We start from the raw sequence: 15,476 nt of genomic DNA, 5'->3' as shown, positions 1-15,476 counted from the left end.
CACTGTTCTTGTCATCCTCTTGTTATGTATATGTATTGTCTCTTGTCTTTCAATAAAAAAAAATAAATTAAAAAAATAATAATAAATTAAAGAACTGCGTTAACGCGCGATAAAATAATTGTCGGCGTTAATACGAAATTAACGCGTTAACTTGCCCAGCACTAATATATATATATATATATATATATATATATATATATATATATATAATTATAAACTAATTTATAAACCAATAAAAAGCTGAATCATCGTCAGACAATAACTGGTGGGTGGAGATTGCATTTCGGCCAATGTGTTTCCCTTCTTTTGCTCTCCACGCGGACTGTTTACCTGCATTCAACCAACGCCTGCATTAACGTGATTTGTCAATACTACTCTGACTTTAAACACAAACCAGACGCTTCTGATGCCAAAATGTTGTCTACAGATTCTACTTGTGAATGCAGAGTCTGTCTATAGAGATTAGCGGACTATTGGCGCTCACTCTATGTTAAACCAACTAGTTTTTGCCTAAAATGTGCTTTCAAATTCAAAACTGTTCTCCCCTAGCTGCTGTCAGGTCAGTACAAACCGATGCAACCCTCCTCCATCCCATTCCCCTCCAGTCATCATGTCTGGTGCTCAGTTCTTCCTTCACCCCCACCACCAGTGTTTAGACTCCAGGGGAAATATTCCTGAACACACCACGGCATCACTACCCCTTTTAAAATAGTACTTCACAATGGGGTGTAATCGTCAAAGACTGGTCATCATTCATCTTATTGTGCAACATGTTCAATCCAAATGACGTCTCTCCTAATTGAATTGTTGATCCGTATTTCTAAACAAAATATAACCGACATGCCTAGAAACTTGTATTTTTAGTATTATGTATCCATACTATGGTTCAAAACTACTGTAAGACAGACCATCACCCCTAAAACTGATCATGAGTAATGACTATAAAAAAGAGACTAATTCTGCAAGCCTCATGTGATCCCCAGCAGCCCATCATTTTAACTGTACGATGTATATGTGTTGCAACGTCTTTCTTCTCTCTTACACCCACCCACCCACACACACACTACACAAAAATACACAAATGTTTCTCTCCTCCTTCCTGCCTGGATTGTTGCATACAAATGAGAGATAATGATAAAGACAGAGATGGCTTCATTTGGTATGTGTGAGTGACTGAGGTGTGTGTCTGGGCTGAAACCATGTGCCTCTTGCTGTCAGTCACCTGTCGGGCGTAAGCAACGATAAGACGCAATCAATCCACCTTCCCTCTGTCTGCCTGGTTAGCTTTTATCTCACTCTCCACTCTATCCATCCATCGCTCTGCATCTGCCTCTCTTTCATCCCATCTTTCTTCATTGCTCTCTCTGTTAGCCGTTTCATTTCTTTACACACTTTTCCCTTTCTACCTCTTTTGCCATTTATTTTCCCCCACCACTCCCATCTCTAATCTCTTCTTCACCAAACGGAAGCAGTGGAGCTTAATCAAGAGAGCTGGCAGGTGTGAATATCAACGAAGAAGGAATATGAATATGAAAACTGACAAAACCTCTGACTGACACTACACAGCATGTTTGAGTTTGAGAAACAGCCTTACATGTCTGTTGCATGGGGTTTGGTGGCAAACATGCTCTTGGCTTTCAGTGACTACATTGAAGTTACAAAGCATGGTTCGAGAAAAAAAGGCTTGAAGCAGCTTCAAGCAAGTCGTTCAGAAATGAGCTGGTCAAAAAGTACCACCGATTGTCACGGGACATAATGAGGACTCAGGAGCAGACAGTCAGGTGAAGTGGAAAAAAGGTTTAATGCACAAAACAAAAAACAAACAGGGAATCCAAGGACAAGACAGAACAGAACAGAACAGGCAGACTGGGAAACCGGGAACAGGACGAGCTACACGGGCGGGTAGATAGGGGGAAAAAACAATGACCTGGCAGTGAGTGAGTGAAAGACAGGGGTTTAAATAGTGACTAGAACAGGTGAGGAGAGTTGTGCTGATGAGGTGTGCTTGATTACAGATAAGGGACAGGTGAAGGGAGTTTGGACTGGTGCTGAGGGAGTGATTGAGTTGAAGAGTGAGGAGCTACTGAAAAACACATGCAGAACACATAAGGCAAAAGCCTGATTGTGACACTGATGACCAGTCAAACATTTGTGTCCTATTACATCTTTTGATAAGTGTTACTGTCGCTCAACTAAAACCAGACGCTTAAATCCCATTGAGACTACAGAGCACACAAGAAGAGTTATCATTAGGGCTGGACTATATGACCAAAAATCATTCCACGATATGTTGAGTATTCTTCTTAGGACAGAACGCTAAAAATAAACCAGAAGGTTAGTTATGGTTTATAATATAATGCTATTTATTATCAGTCGGGTCCTTGAGGGGTCGGGTCCTTGAGGGTGGATTACCTATGTATACTACGACACTTCTTGTTGGCCATGTCACTAGTGTGCGCTTTTTTTTTTAGGATGCGCCCCTGAAGATATCCGTCGGATGAGTCGACTAACTTCTGGTTAGCCCTATGCTAACTTGAAGGGGAATAAAATAATTCAATCTCGCGGCTCTTCGAGACTTTCCAAATGTTATCGACCCAAATTGATCAAATTCCGATAGTGAATCTTCATTTGCGGGGCTTGTGACGCTCAAAACAATGTATCCACCATTTTACAGCCCCAACAGTAAGGACTGAGCTGGCTATGGCGGGCCCTACGACTCATTGGCTATTCATCTAGTGTTTTTGTAGGTAAAGGAAAACAACTATTGAATTTAAATCTCGTAAGTTTATTGTTTTAGCAGAACATTTTCAATAAACGTTTTATTGCTCAGCCCTAATTAGTATCAGATCCCCCCCGGATCATTCACTAACAGTTGCACCCAAATACAGCTGCAAAAGTATTTAAAACAAATTTTAAGTTGCCAGGCAACCAATAAAATGTTGTGAACCAGGAAGAGATTTGGAAGACTGTTTTATATCCAAGGTGGGACATTTTGAGCATTTCTGATCGTCCTGTGGTCAGAACGCACTGGATGACCAGGAGAGCCCAAACCTTTCCACACACGGTGTGTCATTCCCAAAAGACATCATTCAATTGAAGAGGATGTTTTGATTGGCCCATCGTTCAATGGATGATTAATACATATGTGTGTTTTAACATCTCATTACCAGGTCCTTTGGGTCAGAGTGGTCTGCTGAGTCCAGATTGTTGAGCTGCACCTAACTATTTAAAAACACATAACATCCAAAATTTGGCAAATACTGTCAAAGGACAGGGAGGAGGAGAGACAAGCAGAGAGTGAGTCACAATGCAGCTACTTTTTGGCTGAATGTCGACAATCGTGTTTTATGACATGACCGTCATCAAACACATCAGTCATTTCAAGTTTGATTTCAGCGCATTCCCATTCAGCTTTTGTTATTTTTCTCCAGGCAATTAATAAACCAGCCTTCACCAAGATAAAAACCAGACATCAAACCATGGCAGAGGCTTATCTCTCAGAGAAAACAATTATGAGTCTTTGTCTCAAAGGACAAATACACAAAAGAAAAAAAAAAAAAAATCACATTTCTAATATTGAACATTTCACTTTTATTGTCATGGATTTCATTGTCCAAACCGCATAATTTATTGACATGAAAACTCCTGACATATTCAGTCATTATTCTCCGTCTGCAAACCGCTGGCACTTTAATACCAGTCAGGGGGACTTTTTTTTCCCTCTTTATTTCTTGCGTCAGACTTCTTTCCCCAAGCATTAATTTGCGACAATGTACAAGTGATTATCAGGTCTGACAAAGGAAAGGCAATTTTCTGAATGTGAGCAAGAGAGAATGGCTCGCATCAAAGCAGAGTCGATCCTGAGATGACAAATGAAAATCCACTAAGCGTTGTCGGCTCTGCTTTGACAGTCTTTTGATAATGACAAATTGATTCATGAATCGAACCTGGTTTTCAACAATGTCTTCAGCGGTCAATCTAATACAAGTATTATCATTTGTAGAGCTCCAGCATGTCTCAGCTGGTCATGTTATTTTCACCAAAGGTGGATACTATTCATCAAAAAGGAAGTACGGTAATGATTCTTTTTTTGTGCTGGGAAAAACGTAATCATGTCATGCATTAATAATTCTGACCATGTACATTTAAACATGATGTGAAGATAAATGGATAACTAGAGATGGCACTGCACAATGATCACAGTTCAAGGCTTTAAGTTCAGATTTTGCCCCAAAGTGACAGCGATTGTCCAATCATAACTTAGCAACGGAAACTAGGTACAGCAGGCCTGCCAAGTTTTAGATTTCTCCGTATGTTGGTGGTGCACATGGGGCTTTTTTTTCTTGCTTGGTAGGTATGTAAGCTAAGCATCAAAACAGGTTATGTTAGAATTAAAGAATGAGTCCGAACTTACATTTTTCTTATCGAAGGACAAATTAGCTCCGCACTGATGGTTGTCATTTTAGCGAGCAAAATCAACAGTCACTGTATAGAGGCCTCCTTTGGTCTGAAATCAAGGACACATTGTTTAAAAACCTATTAGAATTTCGATCTGCGGCTTCATATTTTAACAATATTAACAACTTAAAATATATATCCATCACACATTTTAGGGCATGAAAACTGTATAAAAAGTAGTTTGAGACTTTCTGTGACACAAATCAGCCTTCCATCTATAATTCCATTTAGTCTGTCAAAGCTTTTTTTCAGCCGCATGAAAAAGTGTTCAGTATGGTGCCCATAAAACTCTCTTTTGACTCGGCACTAAAATCAGCAGCAGTCGGGGAGGCTTCACTCAACAGGCAACAGTTGTAAAACCAGTTTAAAGTTCCACTTAGTGGAACTGGATCTTATTTAACCTTTTATACCCTACACAGTGGTGCTTAAAACATTTTTGTTTAATCAAAATCCTATTTCAAGTGGCACACTTATGTCATATTGGCAGATAATAACAGCATAAAAGAGCAATAAACACATATAGAGGCATATTTGGCACCAGAGCAATACAATAAGATGCAATGACGTAAGTGTTGCGGGAGACGGAGAAAGTAAGTCACCAATAGGATTTCTTTTCCAATGGATCATGTGGCTGTCATTAATTATAGGCTAAATGTGTTACTGATTTAGCTCTGTGGTTTCCAAAGACCCATAGCCCATAATTTAATCAACAAATGTAATCATAGCTTACAGAACAATGACTCCCCAATGGAGAAATGACCTTCCTAGCTCAATCTTTACTGAAACTGAACTGAAAACACTTTAGAAAAGTTTCAGATCCCTCTGCCCATTAGAACAGTATAGTCATATAAAGCCCAAGTCACATCCCTGCCTCATGTCATGCCTCACTTGATTCTGGTTTAATCTTATTTAATAGTCAATGGTTTATGATGAACATACAAATTGAATTTCAATGATTGTTGTGTCAATTCTAAAAAGAAAATCTGAATTGGAAGATCAGCCAAGAAAATTGCAACTTGTGTGCATCTTTATTTTGAACAACTCGTGGTCTGGCCCTTCACCCATTGGACCAATCATCCTTGAGAAGACCCAACCAGCAGCTTTAAGCCTTGACAAGATCAAGTTTTTTGATGATATCAGACATTTTGTAGACAAAACAAATAAGTTAAAAAATAATAATCAACTGCTAGATTAATCATGAAACTAATCGTTAGTTCCAGCCCGAATGCAATCTAACATTAAGTTGCAGAGTGACTAAAGGAGCTGATTGAAAAGAGAGAGGACTGCAAGAAAGGGGAACGATCGCTTTTCCTGCTTTCATTTGTTGGTCATTGCTTCAGTAGAGACAAGTTGTTTCAGAGGCTAAATGGCTGACAGCTTTTTGCAAGTGGTGGAATCCCCTGTGGTGCTTCTCATCTCCTGTCATTCCTCTTCCACTTTCCTCCCTCCAGTCCTCTTCGTTACTTTACTCCCTTCTCCTCTCCCCCTTTCCTCTTCCCTTCCTCTATCTTTCTTTCCTCCTCTGTATTTTTCATCCTGTTTTCTGTCCACTTCCTTCTTCACAACATGGAAGGGGGGGTTTCCAAATATCCTTAATTTGGCCGACGCTGGATGAAGCAGCTGAGTAGCGGAGTGAATTATAGATGGATGGATGGAGACTGAATAATTAAAAGAAATAGAGGCAGATGGGACTGCTTTGGGGCAGTCAGACAGCTCCCTTGATATTCATGTTCAATCATCTTATAGAAAATAGGGTTCAGAATGGTCTGATGGTATATGTGTGTGTGTGTGTGTGTGTGTGTGTTTACTTCCATACATATGCATAAGTGTGTGCGCTCAAACATCCACGTCTGATGATTGTCCAGGCGTGAGCAGGCAGACAGACTCTCTGTTTGTTTTGCCTCCCGCCTCCCTACAGCTAAATCTAATAGACACGCAGACAGAACGGCCTGCAAGCTTGATGTATTCAAATGGCTTTGGTGAATAGAATGAATAATAGATGGTGATTGTATGTGTTTTTTGTGTCTTCAGTGTGATGGAGAGTGGTGGCGGGGAATGGGGCTGTCTAAAGCAATAACATCAAAGCTTTCTTTGACTGTACAGTGGGAAAACAAAAAGCGAAAGAGTTTAACCGGCTGTCAACCTGCCTGCCTGTCTGTCTATATGACTTACCTGCCTGTCTGTTGGCCCACCTGTCTGTCTTCTCTCGTCTTATGTCTCCATGGGAAGTTTGAGCAACAGACGAACTGGTTATATCGTGGCTACAGTGGTCTTTGAAGTGACATTTAATACATAACAAACTGAAAATGAGGCATTTGAAAGATTATTTTTTCCCCCTGACCAATAGCCGAGCCTCGTTAACCGAACATTAACCGTTAACTGACAGGATTAGTGCCTTGCATGCAGGGGGGCTGAGGTTGAAGATCCTAACAAGCCGCCCAGCTGCAACGCTAACCGATGCACGGGTAGGTTTACTCCGTCATTTACTGGCAGCTGCAGTGTTCGTGCAAAACACGCATACTCCCCAGTTCACCCGTTCGTCAGTGTTAGCATCCGCGATGTTGCTTGCATGTTGCCTCCGCCGCATCAATTAGTTTAGCTGCGAGGTTGTCAATAGCTGGTCCGATTTAAAAGCGGACCAGCTCATAGCTCATAGTGACAAGCCGCTCCTCTGAGTTTTGCTGAGCTTCTTTTTTTATTTTTAAATATTTTTTTAACTGTTTAACCATTAGCATTAATCGGTAAAATTCTTACTGTCGGTAAATGGTGATATGGTTTGATATTCACATCCCGTACGTTGATTTGGATATGGCTGAAGGAATGCAGACATGCATACATACAGTATACTGTAGCTTTAAGCAGCGGCCACACCACAAAGTTACATTCACTAAGCCATAGTGACTAGTCGCAGTAGGTGTTCACTGTTTGCGTAAACTCCCACAGTGGAGAAAATGAAGGCATTTTCGGTGGTCCAAACAGGGAATGGATGGCACACTACATAGTCTGCCAGAAAACAGCCTTTTCTTCCTGTGCAGTAAAATACTCTTAGGGATTACTTTTCTGAGGTGAGATGTCTATGATCGTATTGCAACTGGCATCTTGTACTTTCAACATCGTTGGGGGAAAAAAGTCACCAGGAACTCACTGCCACTGTGCTTTTGTTTGTGAATATGTATGTGTGTGTGTGTGTTTTTCTCCACCAGATAGAGCAGTGACGATGATAGGGTAATTAGGTTGCCGACGTGGCTGCCTGCTCGCAGAATAGGTCATAGACATCAATCACAGAAACCTCCACAATGCAGGCCTGCTGGGAGACTGTAGACACTGTGTGTATATGTGTGTGAGTCTGAGGGAGACGGACGGAGATGCTATTGTGGACGCTTTTTCATTTACTCATACGGTTGCTATATGATTACAGAAACTTGTGTTGTTTTTCCACTCTGAAGATGCATTCACAATGTAACAAAGAAGCCACATCACACATAGTAACATCTTTTTTCCCCCCTCTTCCTCTACACTCCTATCATCTCATTGTAAATGTGAATGGAGGAAATCAAACTGAAATTTTAGCACTGCATTTTTTGTACATAAGACAAATCTTTTTTTAATCTACCACCTGACAAAACAGCTGTGGAACAAAATACTGTGTTGGTACATAATTATGCTTCATTTTCGCATTTAATTTCATTTTTGGTGCCAAGTTCTGTCCATAAGTACTATTTGTGCCAATGTTCGCATTCATCCTTTTGTTTTCCTTTTGAAAACAGCAAACATCCATTTGGGATATTTTATGCAAACCACAAAAAAGAATGCACTTTAGTTGTTTCCAATCAGTCACCATGACACCTGCGTTGCAGTCCTGTTTTTGTACTCAAGTTGATGCTCCCACGTGTCGACATGGCATTCTTTAGTCAGCCATTGGCATGATTCATGTAGTTCAGCAAGATACTGATGAAGGGTCACAATGGTGTCAACACTGAAGATGGAGAAGTCCGAATCCCAAACATTTATTGCACAAAGACAAAAACAGAGCATAGCTGCAAGCGGCTATTTGACAGGACAATCAAACTATTATATGAATCACTTCCTGCTTTTCTGCCAGCTCCATTTCATTCCTGCCCAGGGTTTGGAGAGTGAAAATACTGTTGTACAGAAAGTACCAACACAGGAAGTAGTGTACCTTGTATTTGTCATAATAACCATGATTTTTTCCTAACTTCATCCTTACTGTAGTTGACATGTGCAGACATTGCAGCAAGCAATAATTAAGAAATCGAGTTTTGTCTGACCAACAGTTAAACCTGAAAGTATTTACTGTATCAATGCATTTGCACGTAAAGAATCCAATGTGAGACTTTGGTACTGCCACTTCATATCAACATTTTAAAAGTCAGATGGTGAGCTCTTCCTTCTACCCTGCAGCTTATCCACCTGCCAAGCCGAATATGGCTCGTCGATGATAAATCCTCCAACACCGAGGACCTCTATCCTCTCCGACCGAGTCATGCATGTATTTTGCTGAGCTCTGCCTCATAGCTTCCAGCTCATTTCAAAGGTTCAGTGCTAGACAATTTCAAAGAGCTTGCATGCTAAATCAATGCTTCTACATACATAGTCACACTGGGGCCAACAGCCTGTGGTATCTGCATTTGATTTCCTTCTTATGGCGCGATTGCATTTGTAAGCATAACGCAATAATTAGTTTATGGTTATTGCACCTCATAAGACTGGATGAGCTCAGTGCGTCAGTTATACCAGAGCCAAAGTCAGCGGTTTTATGCTGAGCTGTGCTGTTTGAATCTGTTTTAACAATATCCATTTTCTTCTGAAGTCTCAGAGGGAGCACATGTGTCTTTTCTGACCACCAAAATGAAAATAAGAAGTATACCGTGGATTTATTGTCTTCTATGCACAGTCATCCGAACAGTTGTGAATCGTAACACGCAGTATGTGTACCTAGAACCTTAAGTCTACTGTACCTAGACTATGTATAAGCAAATGTAAAACTGCATAAACTGTAGAGAAAGGGGTTTTGTGTGATATATTCAATATATTCATATATATATATATTCATCAAACTACACAACATGAATGTCTGCCCATGCTCTCTGCACTGTGTGAAGACTCTTGACCAGATCTCTGTGAACACCAACCTCGATTCACTGACCATTTTCCCTCGCAGACTGCTGCCATCTTTAGGCTTGACTTCCTGACCTGAAGATAAAATCAATGTGCTTCCTCTCTGACAGTTAAGGGCATCACAAGCTGCATAATTCATACCACGTGTTGCTGTCCAAAGTGAAGGTTTGGTTTGGTGATGTATTGGCTGTAGGCAAAAATAAAGCATGCTATAACCATCCCTGTCTCGATAATGAGCAAAGTAAGATGTCCTAAATCATCTGAGGACTATATGTGGCTGAACTTTCACTCCCACTGTAGGTAAGCAAAACATTTACAACAACTGAGGAACGATGCAGTGAAAATGTAATCAAATGCTATAATTGTCACAACACAGCATTTAAATAAAGCTGACAACTAGTTGAAGTGTGGACATTGGAATTTATCTGTTTACCTCACCATTTTCGTAATAAAATTTGAAATAATTACAAGCATGACAATGTAAAATCCTCTGTCAGAACATTAAAAACTTCTATGCTGTGTTTTGGGGTGTGATAAACCTTCGAACTCTCAGATCTGTTTATTCAAACTGGGCTGTATGGTATTTCAGTGTCAGCCAGTCTCTTGCTTTGCAGAGCTGTTCACATTAACATTAACTACAATGTTACATTCATGACTTCATTACATGTTTACTATTAATGTTGCTGCCTGAAATCTGACATATTTGTAATAGATTATTTTAAATAATTCATGGTTCCTGTTTAGGTTACATAAGATTGTGCTTCTACATGTGAACATACAGCCTACTAGTTTTATAGTTTATCTGATAAAAACTGTAAAAAGTTTGTAGACCTACTAAATCAAAAAACATTTAAGCCTAAAACCTATAGTGTCGAAGATTACAGTGCAAACTGTCCCAGATTATAAAATACTCAAATTCTGAAACGATTTGGTACGAGAAACATTAATATGTGCCATGTCCTCTTTGAATACAATATCTGAAAATTTTCTTCAGAGTTAATACAACATCTTGGGGATTTCATAATGATAAAATATGTTGATCTAATGTATTGGCTGTGAAACTCCTAAATTCATCCTCACTAGAAAACTAAAACAATTCATGTATGAACTTTAGGACATTGTGGTGACTTGTTGGCCAATTTCCTTGATCAGCTCCAGTTGGAGCCATTAGAAAGATCTTATGCAAAGCGATATATGTTGCCGGAAAGCCAAGCTGGATGAGGCTCAGGCTAAACATGATACAGACTAACTAAACTCCCAGCTGGGTGAGATCTGCCCGATGCTGCGTAAAGATCAGAAAGATGTCGAGCAGCAGACCTCCAACAAAAAAGGACCTGCAAATCAAATTGGAGCAGATGATGGCAGAGAAAGAGGCCCCTCAATAATTACGTAATGCACCTACACACACTTGTTCTTGTATTCTTGTGAGGATTAATCAGTCTTTCAAAAGTAGTGTCAAAGACAGTGTCACAGCTCTGCCACCATTATCCTGTTTTTTCCATCTCTCACTCACCTAATCAGTTTATTCAGTGCACCTGCCAGTCACACCCACCTCGTCAGCTCATTACGCTCACCTGCTCACTCTGCTGCATCCACTATTTAAACCCCAGTCTCACACACACACTTACCACTTACTGACAGATTATTTTCATGTCTACCCGCCCGTTTGGCTCGTCCTGTTCCCGGGTTCCACGGCTGCCTGCCCTGCTGGATTTTCCCCCTCGTCTCTTGTCCCGTCCGTGGATTGTGTGTTCCTGTAAGTTTCCTGTTCTGATTTCACGTTTCATTAAATACCTGCTTCACTCTACGTCTGGTCTGCATTTGAATCCTCCACCCACACCCCGTGACACAAAATCTGTCTTTTCTGAAAAGCTCCAGGAGGCTTTGTGAAAATGCTGTGTTCTGCGCACACTGCAAGAAACACTGTAAGAGTAGGTTTTCAGTCACACACTGTGGTAATGCCGATATAAAAGATCCTGTTTAGACGGCCGGTTAGCAATACAGCTTACGGTGCATAAGCGCAAGCATGAACGTGGCATGTGAACAGAGATGGGCAGTATTTCTATTACTTGTATTTAAAATACTTTCTCCACGAATCAAAAAACAGTTCAAGAGTTTAGTCTTCAGATCTTCAAGTTCAACGGATTGTCTGTCAAGGTAAATATTTTTATCTGAGTGTGACTGAGTGAGTCAACTAGCTTGATGTATAATTTATGTCTGGGTCTGGCTACATAGCCTATTGTATATACATGGTTATGGTTATAATATCAAGCTAGCAATTGATGCTAGCATGCTGTCTAGGCTAGTGTATAGGCATTGGCCAATGTAAGCGAGAAATAAGTAGGCTACCATGCCACTGGCCAAGGTACAGTAAAAGAGAAGTAGCCTAAGTAGGCTACTCACTTAAGTTACCTGTTCACTTTTGTATTGATTTACTATTTTATTCATTTTTCTGTGCAGAACTTGATGTACAGTAATTTATTTAGGCTCTTTACCTGTGTACAACTGGTTTTAATTCTATATTTTGCTTTTATAGTATACATAGGCCTAATGTGTGACGCTATTCATATGTGATTAATATTTTCTTGTTGATACAAAGCCAAAGTTTATGGGCTGTTAAGTCCCATAAATATATATATATACATAATCAATCAAGTTGTTGTCTTTTAATAGCTTTGCTTAGTTACACTGACATTCTGTGACTGTTCTTCCTTTTTGTGGGGTTCACCAGAGCTTTGTGTAAATTATATAGCCCAAACCTGACTGCAAATTGTGAGAGAACTGAAAATCCAGAAAAATATTTCCTATATTTTAAATACAAAATACATGTATTGTATTTTGTTACATTTTCTGGCACCAGTATTTTATTTTAATACATTTATTTGAGCAGTATTTTGTATCAAAATACATTTTGATGTATTTTTGCCCATCTCTGCATGTGAAACACTTAAGGGTACCGGTTTGGGGCTTAAAAATTTGGTCTCCCTAGTTTTAGGTCCAAAAGCCTGCTAAGAGTCTACAGCTATGCTACAAACTCTGTGAGACTTTAATTGGGGACAGCTTTGAGCTAGGTTAGGTAGATATGTTTGCCATCTTAGCATGTTAACATTTATCAAGTAAATATTTAGAAGATATCTGGTTAAAAACCAAAGTGTTGACAAATTTTCATCAGATGATGGCGCCCAGGATGAATTGTAATAACTTAAGTGTAATAACTATATGTAGCATCACCATGAGGTCAAATTCTGTCAATGTCTAATATATTAGTTTATGATTAAATAGCATATCTTTGTTTTAGTGCTAATCAGCAGATGTTAGCATGCTAATATGCTAAACTCAGATGGTGAACATGGTAAACGGTACTCCAGCTAAACATCAACACATTAGCAGGCTGTGAGCTTGTTGGCCTTTAGCAAGCCTTAGGCAACTTTAGCTAACAAGCAACCATAATAGCTGCACTCGGAGCACTGCTGTAGCATCTTGTTTTTCAAGTAGCATCATTTTGTCAAACTTGCTTTTTTTTTTTTTTTTTTTTTTTTTTTTTTTTTTGAGATCTTCAAAAGCAATTTGATTTACATTATTAGTGATTCTTTTGATTTTGGGATTTCTAAGGCAAAGCAAAAATAGTGACCTTCTCTAGCCCTATATTTATTTTAGAACATATATCAGTGTGAGTATACTCGCCTCGGAGGATGAATAAAACCCTGAAATAGCAAAGCTTTGCATTTCTTAAAACCTCAAGGTTAGGCCATGAGGAGTGCTCGGTCTTCATCCTGCTTTCACAGTAAACAAACATCTCTAATTGATTCAGGCTTCAACTGCTATTTTCATAAAACACTTGGACACTAATCATACATTTTATAGTGATAATAATTCTAATCCTTCCATACACTTATAATTAACTGGTGGAAAAGTTTATCATCGTTAGTATAGCGAGGACTTGAATTATTATTGCGGGAAAAAACACTTTCCGCAGTGTCAAGGATTTGTAGCTCCTTGATGCACACAAACACCCACACACGGCAAGGAGCTGAGCAGTCGGAAAAGGGACAATTGTGTAAGCAGAATGGCAGATTCATTTGTGAGGTGCATGCCAGGAGTATATGGGTGAGAGACAGACTCAGTGTCCTATGCCAGAGGGGGTCAGCCATGTGCTGCAGCAGTGTGGTGCTGAGCGCAGAGCTATACAGCTTCTGTTGATACTGTACTCCAGAGAGTTTCTCTCAGGAAATGCATCGTAGTAAAGAGGCAGAGAGGATGATCTAAACTCCTCCACCAACGGATGCTGACACAGTCCATCCGCTTCCATTTTGTCATTTGTCTTCATCTTGCATTCCCTTTCTTTGACAGTCTGTTTGAGCTTTCTGTTTCAATCATCGTCTGCCGATCCTTTTTCCCCCCCCTCTTTTTCCACTTTCATCTCTTTGTCTAGCGTTCATATTTCAAACCAAGCTCTAGTAATTTTTTGGGGCTAAAAAAGAGACACTGAAACTAATTGCTACATGCGGAATAAAAAAAAAAGTTTTTGGATGTGTAAAATATCAACATCGTCGTTATAATGTACACAAAAAGTTCAATTTCAATCAAAAGTAACTTAGATGATCGTTGGCTACATTGCCTGTCTTCAGTCATGCCAGTCGTGAACCGCGACTTGAATAGCAACACTGACACAGTTTATGGGGCTGTCGTGACTCCAGACTGCTCACTACCTCTGGCTATCTTATAGCAAAAGGGTTTCATTACAAGCAGGGATGCTCAGTCCAGCGTGAGACACAAATCATGGCAGGGAGAAGAAAAAGATCGAAAGTTTGGCAAAATTTTACATAAGTTGATGCTGATAACTCTCGTTGTCACAAACGCAATAATTCCTTTACAAGTATAGGAAGGTAATACCAAAAATGTATCAAACGAGCATAACAGAAATCTGCAGAAATGCAAAGTTTTCGACGGTTTGGCGAGCAGTCGTCCATCCTCGTCCATTGCAAGTAACGTTAGCTATGCCATTCGGAGTTTGCAAATAAGAATAGGCTAATGTATTTTAAAGATTTTGGAACTTTTTGTATTGCTGCTCAAGAAACACTATTTGTATACGTAGAATAATAAAGCGATGTTAATTATTTTCTCAATTCAGCGTCTTTTTTTTCTCTATAATCAAAGAGAACCGATAAGAGTATCAATAAGGAACTGATGAGCAGAATCAATAAGAGTGCTAGTATCAATAAAATCCCAACGATACCTACGATTCAGCTGTCTGCAGATATAGGGCCAAAGTTTTATTAAGAAAAGCGAGGAGGAAGTCTGCAGCTTACCATGTTCTGTGTCCTTATAATGTGATTATGGCTTTAAAGTGCAAACCTTTCTCTGCTGAAACTGATCATTCAATTGTAATGATCTGACACATCAGTCTATAAGTCTAAGAACATTCTAGTACTTGTTACCTGCTAGGTGAAGATCATTTTCAAAGGGCAGGTTTGATAAGTTCACAGAACGTAACAGTGTTCGATCATGGCACAGGTTATATTGGGCTCTCACAAGCTAAGGGGCCCCTTTACACGCCATCTCTGCATTACTATACTAATAAAATCCATGAGCAGAGCAGAAGCTGACCCACAGGAGTTACGTTAATAGAAATTGTTGGCAGTATTGTTACCGACAGTGTATATAGTAAAACTAGTATACCCGCACATCTTTAGTCAGAGGCACTGTAAAAGACCTAAAGCACAGTGATTAAAATCAGTATTTTTTTTTTTAAATCAAATGCTCTTTCAAGCTGATTAGAAACATTCTAATAAAAGCAAAGGAAAGCTCTGAATTGTTGCCTGGTTGTCATAAATGTTGGCAGAGCAACCAAAAGACAACCACATGTGCTTTCATGAGAA

The sequence above is a fragment of the Anarrhichthys ocellatus genome, unplaced genomic scaffold, assembly GCF_004355925.1.
Source record: "Anarrhichthys ocellatus isolate YVR2014 unplaced genomic scaffold, GSC_Weel_1.0 scaffold113, whole genome shotgun sequence".
Taxonomy (NCBI): domain Eukaryota; kingdom Metazoa; phylum Chordata; class Actinopteri; order Perciformes; family Anarhichadidae; genus Anarrhichthys; species Anarrhichthys ocellatus.
The sequence above is the reverse complement of the archived record's forward strand: the minus strand, read 5'-3'. Positions refer to the sequence as shown.